Source organism: Ursus americanus, unplaced genomic scaffold, assembly GCF_024610735.1.
Source record: "Ursus americanus isolate L20-20 unplaced genomic scaffold, mUrsAme1.1.p SCAF_96, whole genome shotgun sequence".
In the NCBI taxonomy this organism is placed as follows: domain Eukaryota; kingdom Metazoa; phylum Chordata; class Mammalia; order Carnivora; family Ursidae; genus Ursus; species Ursus americanus.
The window spans coordinates 421,263-441,897 of record NW_028273678.1 but is presented as its reverse complement, the minus strand read 5'-3'; the positions used below and the strand labels follow the sequence as shown (position 1 = coordinate 441,897).

The 20,635-nt window shown below is 45.5% G+C and overlaps 1 long non-coding RNA gene across 1 annotated transcript in view; it reads left to right on the top strand.

Moving 5' to 3' along the window:
- The first annotated feature begins 7,171 nt into the window (after positions 1 to 7,171).
- LOC123803633 (uncharacterized) overlaps positions 7,172 to 20,635 on the top strand; it is a 31,842-nt gene continuing 18,378 nt past the window's right edge. Inside the window, exons 1-2 of the long non-coding RNA XR_006782928.2 lie at positions 7,172 to 7,485; positions 19,584 to 19,783. This is a non-coding gene — a long non-coding RNA (uncharacterized LOC123803633). The remainder of the gene's footprint in view (positions 7,486 to 19,583; positions 19,784 to 20,635) is intronic.

Here is a 20,635-nt window from a genome sequence, read left to right as displayed (position 1 = left end):
TTTGTCAGACTAATTAACATTCAAGGTAAAGTGTTACTGAGCTAACAGAGGTCACGTACTGTTACCTTACTAACAAAAACTTCTTCTGCCACCATGGTTGGCCCTGTGATGCTAGTTTTGTGGGAAATTTAGAGCTGGATAAGCCCTGTGGTGCCTGTCAACATCTTCTTTCCAAGTGAAAAAGGAAAAGCTCTCTTCCTGGAGATGCTACACTCAGTTACCCACCGGGTAATAGGCCCTAGGGCATTACGGAGCTTCACTAAATGACTCTTTCTATTACACAGAGGCCCTTCTTTGTTTTCTTCTGGGAAGACACATACAGGGAAGCTGAATTAGCCCCTACCCCATGACAGCCAGACTGGCCATGACCTTCCAGGACTCAGCCCAGCCTTACCATTGCAGACTCCCTGCCTCAACAGGCTGTGCTCTCCCCCCACTATACCTGCCAGTAATCTGCTTACCTCTGGAACTCCCCCCTGGACATGTCCATGCATGACTAAAGCCCTACCAAGGCTTTGAGTTTTCCCCTCAGCAAACTTCTCAGCCCTCTTGTAAATCAATGGATACCAGTCATTGCTTGAGGGGAAAGGATATTGTCTTACTCTGTATCACAGACATATTTGTCTTAATTCTGGCCCAGCTGGGACTTTGTATTACACAGTAAATAGAAACACTATTCATAAAGTGACTAGCAGAATTCCTCTATGTAGTAGGTGCTCAAAAATTAATAACTATCATAATTATGTAGGTAGTTAAATTATGGGGGATTATAAATTTAGTCTTTATGATTTTAATTTTTCAAAATGTTTTACAAAATTATGTATTATATAATCAGAAGCAAATTCTTAAAATAATAATAAAAAATCCCTCTTGACACCTATCTGTTTTCTTTCCCTCCCTTTCATCTAAACTTCTCAGAAGAAGAGTCGTATACTCACTATTTCCACTTCCTCAACTTGCTTCTGTCTGGTTTCTGCCCCAACCATTCCTCTAAAATTGCTCTCACTGAAGCCACCAACTATTTCATAATGTCATTCCCTCAGGAATATGTGGGTGGGCTGGGAAGGGAAGGCATCCTCAGGTAAATGACAATTTTGAGCACAGTGGATTTGGGTAGAAGAGGGGAGTGGCAAGGGAGCAAGAAGTGAGGCAATTTACATCCAAGCTAAAAGCATGATCCAGAACCAAAGTTGAATCCAAACACTCACCATATCCAAGAGTCAAGCAGTCTAGTTGGAAGCCAACTCACCTAAGTAGAAGAAAGAGTCCAGAAACAAGCCAACTCCAAACAGGTAATAAGCTGACAAACCAAGGTAGTTCCAGAAGGAAGAGTGCAAGGAGATGGCAGGCCCAGAACTCCAAACTCAGCAAGTCACCAGCTGCATTTAGCTGGGCTTTCCTGGGAGTGCCTGATGAAAAGTCCTAACTTACAAAGTCACTTTTCAAAAATGAGAGATGGGCTCCCAGGAGCACTCCTATACTGGATATGTCAACAAAGTGCCTGCCACACCCGACTTCCTCTTCAAGATGAAACTGCCCCATCCACAGCCCCCTGCTCTGAGAAGCAGAGCTAGGTTGTTCTTTACCAAGGGATGGCTCCTGATTGGACCAGGGATTGGCCCCTGACATTAGGGCTGCCCTCCAAAAATCAGAGCTCAAATGCAAAAGATGAATTGGGTGTATCAGATTCTCTTCTTCTAGGATTTGAATTGGGAAACATGGAAATAATAAGGTCAGTTAGCATGGACTCTGAAGTTGAAAGGATGTCATATAATGGAGTAAGGGCAATGGAGGGTCATGCAAACCAAATCTATGAGGAGGCAGAACAGTCTGATAAGAAAGCAGAATTTATGAATAAGCAGCAATCATGCAGTAGAAAAAATACATGAATAGTAAACAGAATTTGTTAGTTGGAATAGGATAGAAGGAAGCAAACCTGCAAAGAGTAGCTCAGAAATGGTGCACCAGTGTTACAAAGATCCTGTCATCTGGCTCAACTAAAAGCCACTTTTCTGCCACCTAGATTTACTAATGCTCCTGTGTTCTTCATCAGGCAACCCCAACTTCCTGGATTCCCTTGCTAAAGCTTGTTGGGCACCCACTATTAGCTAGGCATGGTTCTAGGTGTTTGGGATCCAACAGTGAACAAAACAGGAAAGTAGTTACAACAAACACCTTATTACTTCAGGTAGGGTCTCTCTTTCAAAGGACCAAATCCAAACAATTCCTCATGCCCTCACTTCTTCCCATGGTCAGTTGGTGACCTCAGTCATGGTGTCATAATGAGTCTACCCCCACTTGGGAATTCAATTCATGTTTATCCTCCCTTGTCATTGGGGTAGTGGCTAGAGAATTAGGAGAAGAGAAAAGAATTGAAGAAGCTGGGAGACTAGGCATGGGGGAAGTCAGCTGATGCTGGCATATGACAATGACAGCAGAGCGGCTGAATGCCCAGGCTTTCAGTTAACTGAGATTGGAAATTTGGCTCTACCACTTACTCATTTGGTAAGGCCAATTTTCTCAGCTGTAGATTGGAGGTAGAACATTATCCTCCTTATTGCGTTATTGTGAGGATTAAGTCAGAAAATATATGCAAAGCATTTAGCACAGTGCATGGCCCAGAGTAAGTGCTCAGTTAAGTGACAGCTGTTGTTCCTGGCATTCTTATTATTAGCAGTCCTCCAGGTTTCACATTCAGTAGATAGGATGAATATGCTAGGGGAAAGCTGGATGGCATCCTACAGGCAAACCTTCTCTTGAAGTCCGCTGCCAGCCAGAACTTCGTATGCTCGTTGAGGTTCCTTCGAGTTGGTTCACCCCTTCCCAGGTTCTCTCTAGTGTGAGGGAAAAGGGCACAAGAAGATGATAAGGATGAAAACTATTGTTGCACAGCAACACAGTCCTGGAAGGAGGGAAACAATAAATTCTGGAAGCAAAGTCTGCAGCAGTGACAATAACAGCTCTCTTTGGGAAGCGCAGCTTCTCTTCACTTGAGGTCCAGGTGTCATCATGGTAGCGTACCAAAACACACACCGGACAGGGCCACAGGTTGTGTTTTAGTAGCAGAACAGGTAGGTGGCAAAGCTAATGCTGCATCAGGCCTTCCTGTGGGATGTGCACCACCCTACTCTTATAGAGGCCTTACTAGTATCTTACACCTCTATAAGTTGCTTCCAAGAGGCCCTAGATGTGGATTAGGACCATATGTAGATGTCTGAAAGACAGTTTGGACTGAATGACTGAAATACTCAAGCTAGAATCTTCCAAGGTTGAGTCTCTCTGCTACTCCCTTATACCCAGGCTTACAACATAGACCATCTGCTCTGTGGTTCTGTTGCTGTATGTGTTGCTTGATGGAGCACCCAAGGCTCATAAGATAAGGCAGGCCACCCTGCATAGCATGAGCTAAGCTTCTAAGTTTGTACTAGCTGTTCCAGGATACTGTGGACTGAGTTCTATGCAGACTATCATGCCTCAGGGCCTCTAGGCCTTGGAGACATTGTAACAGCAAGCCATTCTCCTTCCCAAATGAGGATAACAGAGGACAGGCTAGGGCTCCTCCTCAGCAGGATGGCCCCCTCCATCATGTTGACAGCATTGGTCCCAACAGGGTAAGGTTGAACTAGAGTTAGCTGGCTAGAGTTGCCACACAGGTTAGGAGGACAGACTCTGGATCTGGATTGCCCACATTCAAATCTCGGCTTCTACTTCTGAGCCACTTTTTTACCTGTGTGACCTTAGAGGAATTACTCTATCCCTCTGTCTCAGTTTCCTCATCTCTAAAACAGCAAAAACAACAGCACATGCCTCATAGGGTTATTATAAGCATTAAATTTGTTAATATAATTAAAGTCCTTAGACAAATATCTGGCACATAGTAAGTGCCTGCTGGTGCTATAATGGAGCAGAGGTGAAGGGAGTCTTGGGTTGTCCAAAAAATAGTGCCAAGCTCAGCACATCAGGCCAACTTCCTTCTCTTTCTTTAGGAGGTCATTACTAGGTCAGTTGCACAGAAAAGGACAAAATGGTATCAAGAATGTTTTGGAATGTCTAGGTGTCCTCAAGTAACCAGAGGATCTCTTACTCTAGAATCATAGACACCTGGCTACACCAAACTGGAGTAGTCTGGAGACTGTTTTGGAGGTGCTGATGCTTTAGGTAACCCAGGATTCCTGGACTAGAGGATTATATGAGGCACAGCTGGGCAGGGTATATGTGGAGTTGTTTTGAGGATATGTTAGGACATTATCCAGGAAGTGCAAAAACCTTCCCTAGAAAGTCATGCATGATACTGATCATTTGGTGCTGCCACAGGTCAAGGAGCATCATGATCTCCCCAAACTGTCTGGATACTTCTAGAAAGCCATCTTCCAAATGCAACTGATAAAAGGAAACAAGGTTATAGGCACTCAGAACAACTAATTTCATGGACCCCTAGAGCTGGCCCAGGACTGTGAGGGGACCAGACAGGTTCAGGACCCCGGGAGTCCTAGCAAAGATCTATTTCCTGTTTTTCTTTTTTCACAAAGTGCCCCAGTGCCCTCTTGGGAGGAGTAGAGGTCCATTGGATCCCAAGCCTATGACTTCCTATTGTGTTTCAGGTTATGGATATTATGATGCCCGTACGGTTGCCAGGTAAAATACAGGACACCTAGTTAAATTTGAACTTCCAATAAACAGTGAATCATTTCTTAGTGTAAGTATGCACCAAATGTTGTGTGGCTATACTTATACTAAAAATGTATTTGTCGTTTATCTAAAGTTCAAATTTAACTGGGTATCCTGTATTTTTATTTAATAACTCTGATAACTCTTGCTGGGGGGGTGTGTGGTCAAGGGAGGGTGATGGACATGCGCAACCTCCAACTGACCACAAAGAGCAAGATGCTAGCTGGTGCCCTCACCTCAGAGCAGTTCATTCAGTTCAAGTCTCTGAGAGTGAGGCAGTTTTGGATACTTACCCACTCTAATGTTGTAGTTGGCTTACTCCATGGACATCAAGGGCAAGAGCCACTCTATGGACACCACTGGGACTTTCTCACAGCCACAGTTGGACAGTTGTCCAGCATCCTGCTTTCCAAGCAGAAAGGAGAAATCTCATTTCATAAGTGTCCTCTTGTGGCCACAAATAAATCTTATATCTTCATAAACAGCTGGGGCTGGATTAAAAAGTGTGACAACTGGGAGGCTCACCTGAAGACAGAAAGTCTCTTCTAGGAGGCAACCCTGTCAGGTCCCCTCCCTCTTCAGGAGCTTTGATCTTATTACTCAACAAACCTTGCTTTGCTGCCCACCAGAAAAAAATTAGAATAATAAGTCTGCTCTGACAACAGGCTTTGCAAGGTTTGGCAAGGTCTGACCAGCAACCTATGATCTCAAAACCAGCAGCCCCATTGTCAGTAATTTGCCACATCTACAGAGCAGATACAGTGGCCACCGTCTGAGACCACAAATCCTCATTTCCTCTCTGGAAGCCGAATTACAGAAAATTACCAGGAGACACAGCCTTATGAATTGAGGGACAGTGTTCAACCTCACTTCATCAAGATGGGAGTAGATAGTAACCAAGAGTAGGGATGTGCTGTAAGGTTGGGTTTTCTAAGCTGAGAGAATCGTCCAGAACCTCAGACAAGTACACACAGGTACAGAGTGTAAAATTCAGGTCACTGAGACCCAGAAACAAAGAACTACCCAAACAGGTCAAAAAGTCAAGGCAGTCTCTGGCGGCGGAGTTCAAAAAGAGTGAGCCAGCAACAGGTTGGTGTTTCCAAAGTCAGCTTGTGACTGGCCAACAGTGGTTCATTTTTCATTCCTGGCATTCCAGGTGGGGAATACAGCTGGTAATAGACACTTCCGTGAGGTTAGATGTACTGTCAGGGACTAGGCCTAACTGTCAACATCAGTGGACCTTTCTCAGTCCAGCTCTTCAAGTATTCAGCTGTCCCTGACTGTTAGAAACTCTGTTTGGTGTCACTCTACACATTTGGCTTCTGAGGCTTTGTAATCTTCTGATCTCCTACCTGCTCCTTCTCTGCCTTCTTCAAGGGCTCTTCTTCTTTCTGATCCTTAAATATTCATATTTCTCAGGGTCCTGCCCTTGACCCCCTGCCCTTCTCTTCCCTTTCTTTCCATAGTGCCTGGATGCTCTCATTTGCCATCATTATTCCAGCTAAGCATAACTGGTTGAAATGTTGGTTGTGAACACAAAGCACCTGGGTGCTTTTTTCTTAGCTGTGAGACTTGAGTGAAGTTTTGTGGGGTTTTTTTTAAGCTTCTTTAGGTTTAATATCCTTACCTACATAAAGAGGATAAAAAACACCAACTAGCTCGTAGGACTGTAGAATTAAATAAGAAAATTTATGTAAATTGCTTTCCACAGTGCCTGACATAGTAAGTGTTCAATGAACATAATCATAATAGCTATTATTTAGTAATACTTATATAATGCTCAATCTTCGGTCTTTGTAGCTCAGTACTCTCTCAGGAGCCATTTCCATATATTCATTTGTCTGCTATAGATTTCTACATGGTTGTTCCAACGACACTTCATGTCCATTGGGTCAAAACAAAAACTGGGCTTTTCTCCTTCTAAACCTTCTCTCCAGGGTGCCTGGGTGGCTCTGTCGGCTAAGCATCTGCCTTCAGCTCAGGTCACGATCCCAGGATACTGGGGTTGAGCCCCACATCAGACTCCCTGATCAGCAAGGAGCCTGCTTCTCCCTCTAACTCTGCTGCTCCCCTGCTTGTGCTCTCTTGCTCTCTCTCTCTGTCAAATAAATAAAATCTTTTAAAAAAAATAAACCAGGTGATTGGTATTAAGGAGGGCACGTGTTGTGATGAGCACTGGGTGTTGTACGCAACTAATGAATCATTGAACACTACACCAAAAAGTAATGACGTACCATACATTGGCTAACGGGACATAATAATAAAATTGTTGAGAATATTTCCTGCCCCTGCCTATGGAGCCTATGGGAGGGAAATACATTTCTGCCTCTTTGATAATCTGGCTTGGCAGTTGACTTGCACTGACCAGTAGAATGTAAGAATATATGACACATGCTGGTTCTGAGTAGTTGTAAGCAATTGTGAGTGGAAGCTGTAAAAGTCATCACATGTTTCCACCATTGCTCTTTTCCCCCCTGCTGTGACACCACCATGTCCCAAATAGGGCCTGCTCCTTTTGCCTAAATCATGAATGAAAAAGATGAAACAGGGCAGCAGTCAATTTATGATGTATAGGAATGTGAACAAGAAATAAATCTTTTTTGTTGTTATGATATTAGGATCATTTGTTACTGCATCATAACCTAGCATAAACTAACTGATATAACCCCTTTCAGGATTATTCATAGAGTCTTTGAAGCAAATGTATGATGATACGGAAATCAGCGAGTCATAATGATGTGAGGCACAGTGTTCTCCAGCAAGGTAACAGAGCTAGATGTGTCGCCAAGCATCACAGATACCTCATTCGTGCATAAGGTACCGAGATTCTTCTTTTGGTCAAAGTTCTGATTGGTAAAGTAAATTGTTGCCATTTTGAAGATGTCAGTAGTGAAAGGAGTTTCCAGAAGAGGCCAAGAAAATTAGATCTAAAAAAAAAATTTTATTTTGATACTTACATAATGGGGGGGATGGGGGTCAAAGCAGGAGCTGACTGAACCGAGAGATATCAGGAATTAATAGAGTTGCATGCTGAAAGGAAATGGCATGGCTGTGAGCTTATTTATGACCTACTTCAACATATTGGAAGAAATGTCAGCAATTTGGAGGTCGGTGACATTGCTTGACAGAAAAACAGCTTCAATTTTCTAACTCTACCACAAGCCCCAAATCAGCCTGACCATTTCTAGGGCACATCTGCTTTGCCTGGCAACAAAAAGAGTAACAATAACAATAGGTAATAACCAATGATTGCATATACTGAACTGTGTTAACAGATTAATAGATGTTAAACAGGGCATTACTTTGCCATTCTATGTGACAAGTGTGTGTATTAACAGGGTCCTTCAAGACTACTTTAGTCAATAGTAAAGCAGTTTCTAAAGCTGAGCCTTTTAGAACAGATCATTCTTTGTTGTAGGGACCGCCCTGTGCCATGTAGGGTGTTCAGCCGCATCCCTCGCCTTACACATTCGATGCCAGTAGCACTGCCACAGTTATGACAACCAAAAATGTCTCCCAACATTGCCAAGACATCCCTGAGGTGTCTTCCTGCCGTAAAGGGAGACTCTAGTGGTGGGAAGTTAGAAACCACGGCAGAGTAAACTGAAGAGATTTTTGAGTGGACAGGCCTTTTGATTTACCTAATTAGTTCAGGTGGTTGATTAGCACTATGTTTTGCTTATAAATCAAGCCAGTCCTGCCCTAATTCCTCACAATAGTACCTACTGTGGATGGTAAATACAATCGGCATAGTCGGTCTAACATGGAGATTAGGCACCTGGCTCTGGTGTCTTACAGCCTGGGTTGGAATCCTGGTTCTGCTGATTGTTTGCTGTGTGACCTGGGCTCGGTTTCTTTACTTCTCTGCCGTTGAGTCTTTATCTATAAAATGAAATAACATAGCATATATGAAATAACGTAGGGTCGTTGAGAATTCAGTAAGTCAATGCACATAAGGTGCTTAGAACTGAGCCTAGGGTATAGAAAGCAGTCAGCTGGTCTTTACTGTTATTCTCAGCTCTGCAACTTAGATGACGTTATCGCCACTTTATGCATATGGAAGCGAATATTCAGGGGAAAATCACAGTTCAAAATCACACAGCTCCGAGGCACATGGCTGGCAAGGAAGAGGAAACAAGATTCAAAAGTCCCAAGACCAAAGTGCTTCTCCCTACACCCCTGCCTGAGTGGAAGACAGATTAAAGCCAGGTTAAACCTGGAAGGAAGAGCTCTCTTTCAGGGATAAAACTCGGAACCTGTCTGCCTGGCTTGTTGTGTTTGCGAGGAGTAACAGAAAGCCCACTGAACAGGAGGTGGGAAAACGGCCTTTACCACTGACTAGCTGTGAGAACTTGGGCAAGTCTGTCGAACATCCTGAGGCTGTTGACTCATCTGCAAAATGGACACAAAAACACCTGCTCTGCGTTCTTCACGGGTGGTGGTCAGAGAGATGTGAGAAAACCTACGCAGCAGAGCATCGTAGAGCTAGACCGCGCTCCCCAACGTCAGCGGAGCCGCCGCTCTGGGCAGAGCTGTGCTGTGCGTCGGCACGTGTGAGACCTCGTCTGTCCGTGGCTGTGTCCAGCAGCTCAGCCAGCAGCTCTGTGGGAGCCACACGGCCCCGCAGGCCCCGTGCGGGGGGCGCGCAGGAGGGCTTCTCCCGCCTGGTTCCGGGGCGGGCGGTCTGGGCGGTGACCCCAACCTGGATGCGGCAGCTGCTGCTTATCTGCCGGTAGTCAGCGACCCAGACAGATGAGGTGTCCGCAGCGACCTTCCTGCCTCCCTGAGTGTGGGAACTCGGGGCTTCCCAGGGCTGCGGGGTGGGAACGTAAGCAACACGGGCCTTGCTGACGCTGGGCCCCCGCGTCCTCCCTGGGCGCTGCCCTCACCCAGGAGGAGGCGCGGGAGGTCACCCAAACACCGCCCGGAGAGTGCCCACGGAGGACAGAAGCCGGGGCCCTGGGGTACCCGGCGGGCTCTACCTCCCAGCCTGATTAGGACGCTTCCTGCCAAAAGTCCCACCACCGCCGCTTTTCACTGTCAGCACGGAGAGTCGGAAGTACATCCACCGGGTGGAAACCCTCCTTCCCTCCCTGTGGCCCTCGCGGGCTTATTCCTGGAGTCCCTATGTCTGTAAGTTCCTGAGAGCTTTGTAAAGGCGGCATGTGAGGCAGTTTGGGAGAAAGGGCTCCTTCTCAGCCCCCTTTCCTCCGTCTGCAGAAGGCTGGGCCCAGCCCTGGCCTCTCTAGCATGAACCCCTGCGATTGTTACTCTTCACATTGATTGGCTTCTCCATGCCTTTCGTGTGTGTTGGAGTCTTTCTTAATTCCTTCCACTTGTCTGCTCTGCATTTCCTGGCTCCTCCCAAGAACGCCGCTCAGAGTGATTCTGTGGCAAGATGGAGAAGCATTTTACGTTCACGTTCATGTCTTCTCGTTTTTTCTTAGTCTGCTGCTGCATCTTAATATTGGCCAGCACCTGCTCTGCATTTAACAGACGGGCCAGACCACAAAGATCCTGAGGATACATGCGCCACCATGAAAGACAAAGGGGATGACTTCTCTTTGCTTACATTCTGGATATTAGACAAGTATTCCTCAAAGAAGTCAGGGGGCTGTGGGCGCCTGTATCAGTAGGTACAAACCCAGACCAGGCTCAAGAAAGCCTCCTTGAAGCCATGTTTGGGTTGAGCCTGGACGCATGAGCATTGTTCAGGTGAAGGGTTGAGAAGAGGGGAAAGACAGCGGGAAGGAGAACGGCATATGTGAGGGCTCTGAGAGAACACAGCATCTGGGGAAGCAAAAATGAATCGTACAGCCGCTTGTGGTCTGTGACTTGGGCCTCCCCCCCCCCTTACGCAGTGTTTTGTCCCTAAACACTTCTGCCTACTCACCAACCATAAAACCTGTCGTGTAAGCTCTTTGAGGCTCTGCTTTCTTCCTTCCATGATCGCAATCTCAACCGATAATTTCCTAAAATGGTCTTAGAGCGTGGAGATTTCGATTTTTAACTGAATTTGACCACTTGACTCTACCTACTTATCCTGAGCAAGTGACTTAGCTTCCCTGAGCTGTGGTTCCTCATTGGTAATATGGGCCAGTGATACTTAATCATGTCTGTAGTGATGCTAATCGTAACATTTAATAATGTTTTCTCTGTGCCAGCCCCCAGTACTAAGTGCTTTTTGCAGTCGGTTGCATTTAATCCTCACAAACACCATGAAGTAGGTAATATTTTTATTGCAAAGGATTCTTGGGAAGTCTGAGTGCGATCCCCATCATGAATGTGCTCTGTAACCATTAAGGGTTAATGTAAAAATGAAATAGTATCACCACGGTGTTCAATAAGTGCACATGTAATAAATAAATAAATACATTCATTTGTATCTGTCTCCTGAGCAAACCAAACAAATGCAGTGGCCAGAATGCAGTGGTGTCATCGCGAAACTGCTAAGTGCATGTAATGCCAAACCGCTGAAGGAAGACTTCCATAGAAGTGACCCTGACTCTCCCAAGTTTACAGTCTGACCACCACCACTGCCTGGTACGCATACACAGACCCCTGAGTGAAAGCTCAGGATCAGTTCATGAAGAGGCACTGACATTGTGTCGGACTTACCGCCCACCAAGAGTGAGGGTCTTTCAGGAGCCTGAATACACTGGGAGAAATTCATAAGCTTATTGCAGAATTCGGGGTTGGAGCTGAAGCCAATGAGTCTGAGTCTTGGTATTCTCCTTAGTACATGTGTCTCCACTTTCTATCACTTTATCACGGCATTTTCTCTACTCCAAACCTCAACTCTGGGAAATTATTTATTCCCGCTGTATGCACTGGCTTCAGAATGACGGATTCTTAAACTGTCAGTGTCCAAAACTGTGGATGTGTCTAACAAACGCACATGAATAGGTACTTGTGCACGCCTGTGTGTGTGTTTATGTGTGTGGGTGTTTGTGTACATGCTTATGAGTGTGTGAGAGTGGCTTCCTACACTTACACTCCCCCACTTGGCAAGAAGCGGCTCTGGCTCCCCTCAGTGCAGCCAGTGTGGGAGGGGACCTGACACCAAAACAAATGAGGTGAAAGAGGATAACTGTGGTTTGATGCTCTCAGATCAGATGAGAAGCAATGAATAAGAAAGTCAATGAGCTGAAAATGACTTGAATAGAGGCACCGCCTAGGGATTATGTCCCCTGTAAATGACTGTAATAAACAGTTGGTTAAACTTCATGAAAGTGCTTTGAGCTTTACTATCCACTTTCCCATTCCCAATAGAGGCAGCCTGTCTTGGAGGTTAAGAGCACAGTCTGGGTTCAATATCCAACTCTATCAGATTCTGCCACTCACTAGCTGAATGTCCCTGGGCAAATCGCAATACCTCTATGCCTCTCTTTGTTCACCTCTGATACGGAGAGAGTACTAACTAGTTACCTCGTGGCATTATTACAAGGATAAAGGAAAATGAAATGTGGTCATTGATTTGCAACCAATACTTGATGGTATTTTACAGGTGCCAGCACACATGCCTAGAGAAGTTAGCTTCTTCTTCTGGGTCCCCCTAGGTAGTGAGTGGTAGTGCCAGAGGAGCCGGGCATCCTATCCCTGTCCCAGGTCCTTTCCATTCCGGCGCGTGGATCGCCTGTCCCACACTGACATAATTGGCAGGTTACAAATGATTTTTCATGCATAACTACTTTGATTTGCACTTGTTTGCCAAATCCACACATTAGCAAGCTCAGAACCCTAGGGAAAAGGTTTACATAGGACCTTCTGAAAACTAGTCTAGATCTAGGATGGCCTGAAGGAGACCCACAGGGTTATGTGGGTGAAGGAAAAAACTGACACCCTGTCACTCCCCCCTCCCTTGGGGACATGTGGATTACTTACTTTGTGGATTAATGTGGCACAGTCTTTAATCCCACGCTGGCTATGGCCTGCCGCTCCCTCCACCATGTGGGGCGTGCGTTCAAGCAATGAAAACTCAGCAGTCAGTCTGCTTTTTACACCTGCCACTCTGCCTACTTTTTAAAAATTTTATCCCCCTTGAGCTTTAGAAAAGCAGAGATAAATGTGTTTTCAACGATCTTTGCTCAACTCCCACTATGAAAACAATCGAAAGCCAGCTGGATGAGAAGTCAGGAAGCCAGGGGCTTTCGTCCAGGTAGGACACTGGTCAGTCTTGGGCCCTCAGGCACCTTGGGTCAGTGTTTCAGCCTTTGGTTTTTAATCTGTAATACAAAAAGAAGAAAGGAGCATTTACAGAGTGCCTACTCTGTGCCAAGGGCCTTCAATTATGTCACTTTATTTAGTCCTTTAAAAAAAAACTCTACTTGATAGGAATTTTTATCTGTGTTATGCAATTGAGAAAATAAAGGGACAGGAAAGCTAAAAGCTAAATGAATTGCCCCAGGCTCAGGTGGCAAAGAGGAATCTGAGCTGAAATTTGCACCTAGGACCATCTGACTCCGAACTTTATTTACGCTTGGACTAGTAATCCAATGCAGTCTGTAATGCTCCTTTTTATTCTAATATTATGCTCGTCTGTAAGCACAGTTAATCAATAGTTGCCTGAGTTTGTTACAGTGAGTCATTCCATGGGGTCTTATTCTGAGGAGTCAGAGGCCCTGAGGAGATCCACTACATCCCTTATTTGGTCACCGTTACATTAGCTAGCCCTCCTGACATTCTAAGAAGTAGTTTTATTGCCATCAGGAGAAATCTGATACTTGCCTTCATCTTACATGCCTCTTCCAATAAGAAAAACATTTCCTTGGAGGCCCTTCACTTATCCTTCCTTAGAAACTTAATGTTTGCATAACTGACTTTACCTTCAGTTACTGAAGACTGTTCATCAACAGAGCAAAGATATTTCACTTTATATATTTGAAAGATTCTAACCCACCTAGACTCAGGAAGTAGTATGAGAGGTACTTGCTTGATGAGAAGAGAGACGATGAGAATATTGGTGAGGAAGGAGCCCAGGGCACGGAATAACCAGCTACTCATTATTGTAGTGAAGATTGGTCCTTCCGCCTCCTGTTCCACTGAGGTGCCCCTGAAGTCCAACTCAAATGAGAACCTAACAGGCTTCAACTGCAAGCTCACTGTATAACAGCTGGGAGAGGGGGGTACGGTGGTGTGCACCCCACTCTACGGGAGGAGAGACAGGAACACGATGTCTTACCTTTTCTTTTTGTAGTGAGACACGTATATCATCAAGCCTGGTCCTTTTACATTGTACTTATGCTCTTTAAAGATAAGGATGATGTTTATTTTATTTGTTGTTGCATCCTAAGTCTAGCCCAGTGCCTAGTGCATTGTTGGTGCTCGATAAGTATGTGTTAAATAAATGAATGGGCCAATAGGGAAGATAATTAGGGGAATCCAGGCCATCACTGGATTAAATGTTAGTTAGCGAAGCCACCTAAATCATATGATATCAGCTCCTTGAGACCAGTAACCGTGTTATACTCATCTTTGTGTTCCCTAGGATTTAGGCTTGTGGAGTAGGGGCTCAAACATTTCTCTGGAATCGAATCAGCTTTAGGGACCCCTATGATCATGTAGTAAAAACACCCTAGAGAATGATATGGTGGAAGGATGAAAAAAAGGCTAAGTGATCTGAAGTTGAGAGTAATAAGAACAATAACAGCGACCACATAATCAAACTTGGTAGTGACCAGAGGCAAGGACACTCGCGGGAAGGAATGACGCTAGAGCTGTGACAGAGTTGTCCAGGGAGGGGCTATGGTGGCTGGGTCCTGCATGCCAAAGTAGAGTCCATTCGCATTTGCACTTTAGCAAAGGTGACTCCCCCACACAACACTCTGCTCAGCAGTTGCCCCATCATCTTCCAATGACCCAAAATAGCATAACCCTCACTAGTCAGGTTATTTTTTCTTTTTCCCTGTTCTCATATGCAGCCACTTCCCGAGTATATGAGCACTAAGATGAATTCCAGCTTCTGCCTTCCTGGACCCAGTACCGCATTCCTCTTCCTCTCCAGGGACAACTCACCAAAGGGTCGAGGGGTTCACTATACCCATGACTCCTGAAGATGGCCATGCTCAGTGATTCCAAGGGGATTCCCTGTTCTACACTGTGACTGCCATGGCTGACAACTATGTCTGTTAAAGAGGAGTGAAACATGCTTTTTAATCTTTAGTGGGGCCCCTCCCCTGTTTAAGAGAGCATCTGGTTATATAAAGCCCAAGAGGGGCAGAACAGAGGACTTAGTGATGCTTCATAGGTTTCTGGCAGGGGGGTCAACTTAGAGATCGACTTAAAGCTGGCAGGAATAGGAATGAATTAATGGCTTTTGCGGGGGGTGAGTAAGGCTGCTTTAAAGCCCAGTGGGAGCAGTGAACTACGCGGATGAACAGGACAGACAGGAAATATTCTTGAATGGAACAACAATGCGGGAAACATTTGGATGAGAAAACTGAGACAAAATGAAGAAATGCAGAGAGCTTTTATGTCCATTCTGAAGGTTTGGAGACATAATAAGAGCAAACATGACCCACTCAGCACTCTTCTAAGCTCTTTAGATATTTTACTTTATTTAGTCTTCACAACAAGTCTTTGAGGTAGATATTAGTATTATATCCACTTTACATGTAAGGAAACCAAGATAAAAACTATGGAGTAACTTACCCAAGGCTACACACAACTAAGTGGTAAAGAAATCTGGAATGTGGGCGCCTGTGTGGCTCAGTCAGTTAAGCAGCTGCCTTCAGCTCAGGTCATGATCCCAGAGTGAAGTCCCAGGATCGAGTCTGCATCAGGCTCCCCACTCAGCGGGGAGTCTGCTTCTCCCTCCGACCCTGCCCCATCTCATGCTCTCTCCCTCTCTCTCAAATAAATAAGTTAAATCCTAAAAAAGAAAAGCTGGCATTTGAAGCTTCAGCTCTATCCTATACTAACAGTTATTCAGCACTCTGTACTAGGTAGTATGCTTTAGTCTAGATCTGGGGTGACCCCAGGAGACCTAAAGAGCTATGGGTGAGGGAAAAATATATATCCTGTCACAACCCCTCCAATTATTTAGTCTGTGAATTGATGTGACACAATCTTTAATCCTATGTTTATTTGGGTTTTTTTTTACATGTATCCTTCCCACAAAATACTTGTATCTACACATCTAAGTGTGTATATGGTGTGGTATTTATGTACTCCTATGTAATTCACCGTCAGTCCTCAAGATCATGCCTCATTCTTACCTCTAGTTTTTAGCATGGTTTCCATTAGCAATTCCTGAGAGGAAATGAGCCACTCCTTCCAGTTAACAGACAGTGAAAGTGGTTTGGAGGAAGTCATTGGCTTGAGCAAGGTCACAGGTCAAGTTAGCGGCATGTGGCTTAAATCAGGATCAATAACCTCTGTCTCCCCAGCCTGATCCTTAGAGGGGCTGCCTGTCCCGGGACCTGGGCCACATTCCAAATTGGGTAATCCGGTGCATGCTGCCTGTCTGAAATTCCCCTTGTGGTTTTGCTCACATCTGGTGTTTTTCACTTCTCTTTCTAAACACGTGCTTTGATCCTACTGCTGCTACAGCAGAAAGATGTCCATGGTTCCAAGGAGCACAGTTAATCTGCTGAGAGGTGAAAGATACTCCTCTCAACAGGACTTCTAAAAATAAACAATATCAGAGCCTCACTATGTCATGCTTGAAGCCCTTCCCGGAAACCCCCACGTTTTGTAAAGTCTACAGTCTCCCTACAGCTTCCAAACCTCTAATGTGCCTGGAGTCTTAGCCTCCCCTCCCCAGGTCCCCTCGAATGCCCAAAAGGTTTGAAGTCTCATGCTGTTCTTCCTTTGGGTCATTCCCAGAGTAGACAAGGGTGACACGTGGTTAAATGTCTTCCATGAGCATTCTGTGGTCATATTTCTCCATCAGTTAACACACGTTGGGCTAAGAGCTATGTATATTTACTTCCAGAAAACCTTATCTACAACTAGATGACTTGTTTTACTTATTTTGTCCAACTTTGATACTCATTTGCCTCTTACCTTATCTTTGTAAGTCTGGTTCTTAATTATAAAAGTATTTTTCCATTTCATGAAAATGTTTAGGGAAATAGAGAATAAGAAAAAAAATCCAAAATCCTGGTACTCGTAACATAACCATTATTAATTTATTAATTATTCAGGGTTTTTTACTTCCATATGCTATTTTCTTTGTATGGGTGTATGTGTATTTTTTGTTTGTTTTTACATGGCCAGAATCATAATTTACATGCAATTCTTGCATTCTCTTCTTTTCACTATTTAATATTATATTAAATGTTGCTACATAACTAGCAGATATGAAATGAAAGAAACGTGTAGACTTTGGCAAGGGGAGAGCCAAAAGCCATCCATGACCTCCCATAAACAAATGGATTAGGAATATCATTTGTGGGGACACAACTCTTCCCCAAGGTGCTGAGGTTTAAAATGGGGATAGAGAAGGCATAGCTGACCACAAAGAAGCAAAGCAGCCCAGAATTTTTGGAGACAAAGGATTAATTTGAAGTCACAAATGGCCGGATTCAAGATTCAAGACAACCCCCCTGTTAAGTCAGAGGCAAGGCTAAATGCTTTGGTAGCACCTGCCTAGACAGTCTCCAGAAAAGAGCACCTTATCACAGATATGGCCAGAAAGAGGGGTGTTTGGGGAGCACTGCTCCTCGGGAAGGAACATTTTCCCATGCGCTGTGGAAAGTTATAATAAGTAAGTTACATTACCCATTCCATTCCCGGAGAATTTTCAGAGAAGAAATGAGGAGGCAGGGCATTCTTTATTCCTACTGGAGGGAATTGTTTGGCTTCCTAGCTGTGTTTCCTACTTTCTCATGCTTCTTCTTTCCTTTTCAATTGCCCCATCAGACCCCCCTACACCGAACTAAGAAATGTTACCCCAAACAGATTAAGCTGTCCTCATGTAACCAATCTTTCCCCAGTCCACCTTCCAACCTCTCTTGCTTTCCTTCTCAGACTCTCCCAAACCCCAGGTGTCCAGCCAGCTCACTCTCCGCATCCACCCCTGCCTCACACAGAGCCCCAGGTGTCCAGCCAGCTCCCCTGCGCCGGCTCACTCTCCACATCCACCCCTGCCTCACACAGAGGCCAATGGCAAGTGGCGCCCACATGCCCTGCTTAGCAGCCAGGGTGAAGCCTTCTTGTGAGAACGGAGCTATCCCCTAATGAGAGGTAGGAGAACACAGCTATTATGCCCTGCTTTACTTCTTTGGAGCTGCTCTCTATCCCCATTTTAAACCACACCAACTGACCAGCAGCCAGGCACATCGGGCACCTCATGCCTCATGACAACGCTGGACGATTGGTATGGCTATTCTCCAATTACAGATGAGGAAACTGAAGCCCAGAGATGTGTGCATGTACTCATATAGAATATTGCAGGGACGTAAGGGAACTGACGAAAAACCCAAAGGTGCAGAGAAAAGTACAAAGCAAAATTACCCATCACCCACCCTCCCCTCGGAGCCACTGTTCACTTCTGTTTTTTTCTTTTTTAAGATTTATTTATCTGAGTGACAGAGAGAGCACAAGCAAGGGGAGAGGCAGAGGGAGAAGCAGGCTCCCCACTGAGCTGGGAGCCAGATGTGAGACTTGACCCCCAGACCTGGAGATTATGACCTGAGCCAAAGGCAGATGCCCAACCATCTGAGCCACCCAGGCATCCCTGTTCACTTCTTTATATACTTCCTTTCACTCTGTGTGTGTGTGTGTGTGTGTGTGTGTGTGTGTGTGTGTGTGTGAAAGAGAGAGAGAGAGAGAATAATCCATGACATATATGGGGTTTGTTTTGTTTTTCAAAATTGGGATGATACTACTTTTATTAGTTTGCTAGGGCACCACAACACAATAATGTACCACAAACTGAGTGGCTTAAACAACAGAACTCAATTCTCTCCAGTTCTGGAGGCTAGAAGTCTGAGACCAAGACGTCTGCTGGATTGGTTCTCCCCAGGGCTGTGAGGGAGACTGTGTTCCAGGCTCCTCCCCTAGCGTCGGGGGCGGGGGGTTTCTGGCCATCTTTCCTGTTCCTTGGCTTCTTCTCTGCCTTCACCTTCACCTGCTCTTCTGTCTGCCTGGCTCTCCACATGACAGTATTTTTATAAGGACAACAGTTGTATTGGGTTAGGGACCCACCCTACTCCACCATGACCACATCTTCACTTGAATAATTACAATTACAATGACGCAATTTCTAAATAAGTTGGCGTTCCAGGGAACTGGGGGTTAGGACTCCAACATATCAGTTGGGGTGGGGAGAACACAATTCAACCCATAACAACTATTTACACAATATTTCATCTCTATTTTTTTTCCACTCACCATTCTATTGTGATCATTTTCTGGGACAGGTGCATTTTTGTCACGGAAGGGGACTGGAAGTTGCCCAGGGCATATGTGGGCAGGGTGGAAGGCCTGGGTGGGGCATCACCTTGGGGAGCAACCCAAAGCCACGGGGGGAAGGCAGGAAATGGAAAGAACATATAGAAAGGGCAGGAGAGCTGTGAGAACATGGACCATCATCATGGTTTGCCTACCTCACGGGTTTTCTAAGTACTTCCCAGAAACAGGTGTTAGAAAAGGAAAGCTGCCAGGACCTCCCAGGACCTCCAGGCCCAGCTCCCCGCCCATACCCTCATCCTGCCTGGGAGAGCTGCAGAGACGCAGACAAGAGGGAACGAGTGTGAGGGAAGTTCGGGAAGGTGAGTGTACAAGATCTGTCAGCTAGGAAGCACTGCGGTATGGTCATTAAGAAGTCCCACACAGACTCAGAGAAATGTGTTTTCAAATTCCAGCTCTGACTCTCGTGTTTCTGTACGATCTCGGGCATTATTACTCAGTCTCTCTAAGTTTCAGTTTCCTCGGCTGAAAATGGGCCTGATTATAGTACCTATTGACAGGGTCGCCGTGAGAATAAAAACGAGGTGATACGTGTAAAGGGCTTGCTGTGGTGCCTGGCCTGAAGAAAGCCCCTCATGCACGCAAACCACAGATACTCCCCATCTGCGGCTCCTGGGGGCTGCGCTGATGCTAAGGACGCAGCAGGAAACAGAAGTGACACAGCTCCTGTCCTCACACAACGTATGTCCTGGAGAGAAAGGTAGATACTGAAGGAAAGAAATACACTCCTGAAGCCTGTCATTAGAAACTAAGTAAATAATTTGAAGGAAAAAGTGATTTCTGAGAGAGAAGAGTGGGGAAATGGATTTAGTTTTGTGGGGATGGGAAGGGAAACGCTGAGGCGGGGGCACTCTGAGGAAATGACAGTGGCTGAGACCTGAAAGTCAAGTTGGAAATGGCCAGAGGGAGGGTGGAGGTGGAGGGGCGGGGAAGAGGATCCCAGGTAGAAGGAATCAACCAAAGACAATGAGAGCTGGGTGTCCTAGAGCAACCCAATGGTACCTGAGTTCCTGCTGGAGAACCCGGCTGATACCAGATCTTGTAGGGGGTCAGGAGATCTCTGTGGCTGCCTGTACTGCCCAGGCAGTCACAGGGGAGAGGGCAGTCAGGGAGAGGGTAGGAGAGGTGGGAACACCAGGAAAGAAGAGGGACAGGGCCCAGGTGCAGAGGGGGGATTCAGAGAGAAGGATGAGGTCTAAACAGGACCAAAGGATTTGACAGCTGAACAGTCCTGTGAGGCCTCTGACTGAGGTCAGAGTGAAAGCTAGCTTGCACGGGGTCAAGAAGCAGCGTGTGGGGAGGAAGTAAAGGAAGAGGAGGAAGTTAGCATATATTCTTTTCAGAAGCACTATGATGAAGAAGAGAAAACGGGTGATAGCTAAAAGGAGAATGGCTTTGTTTATTTTTCTTTTAGATGGGGGCATTTTTGAGCATTTTTCTCAGCTGAGGAGAGGGATCCACTGGACAGACCTCCAAGACAGGAAGAGAAAGTAGGACTAAGTCAGCTTTCAGGAGGCCTCATTCCTGCGGCTGTCTTGCCTGCGATCAGAAA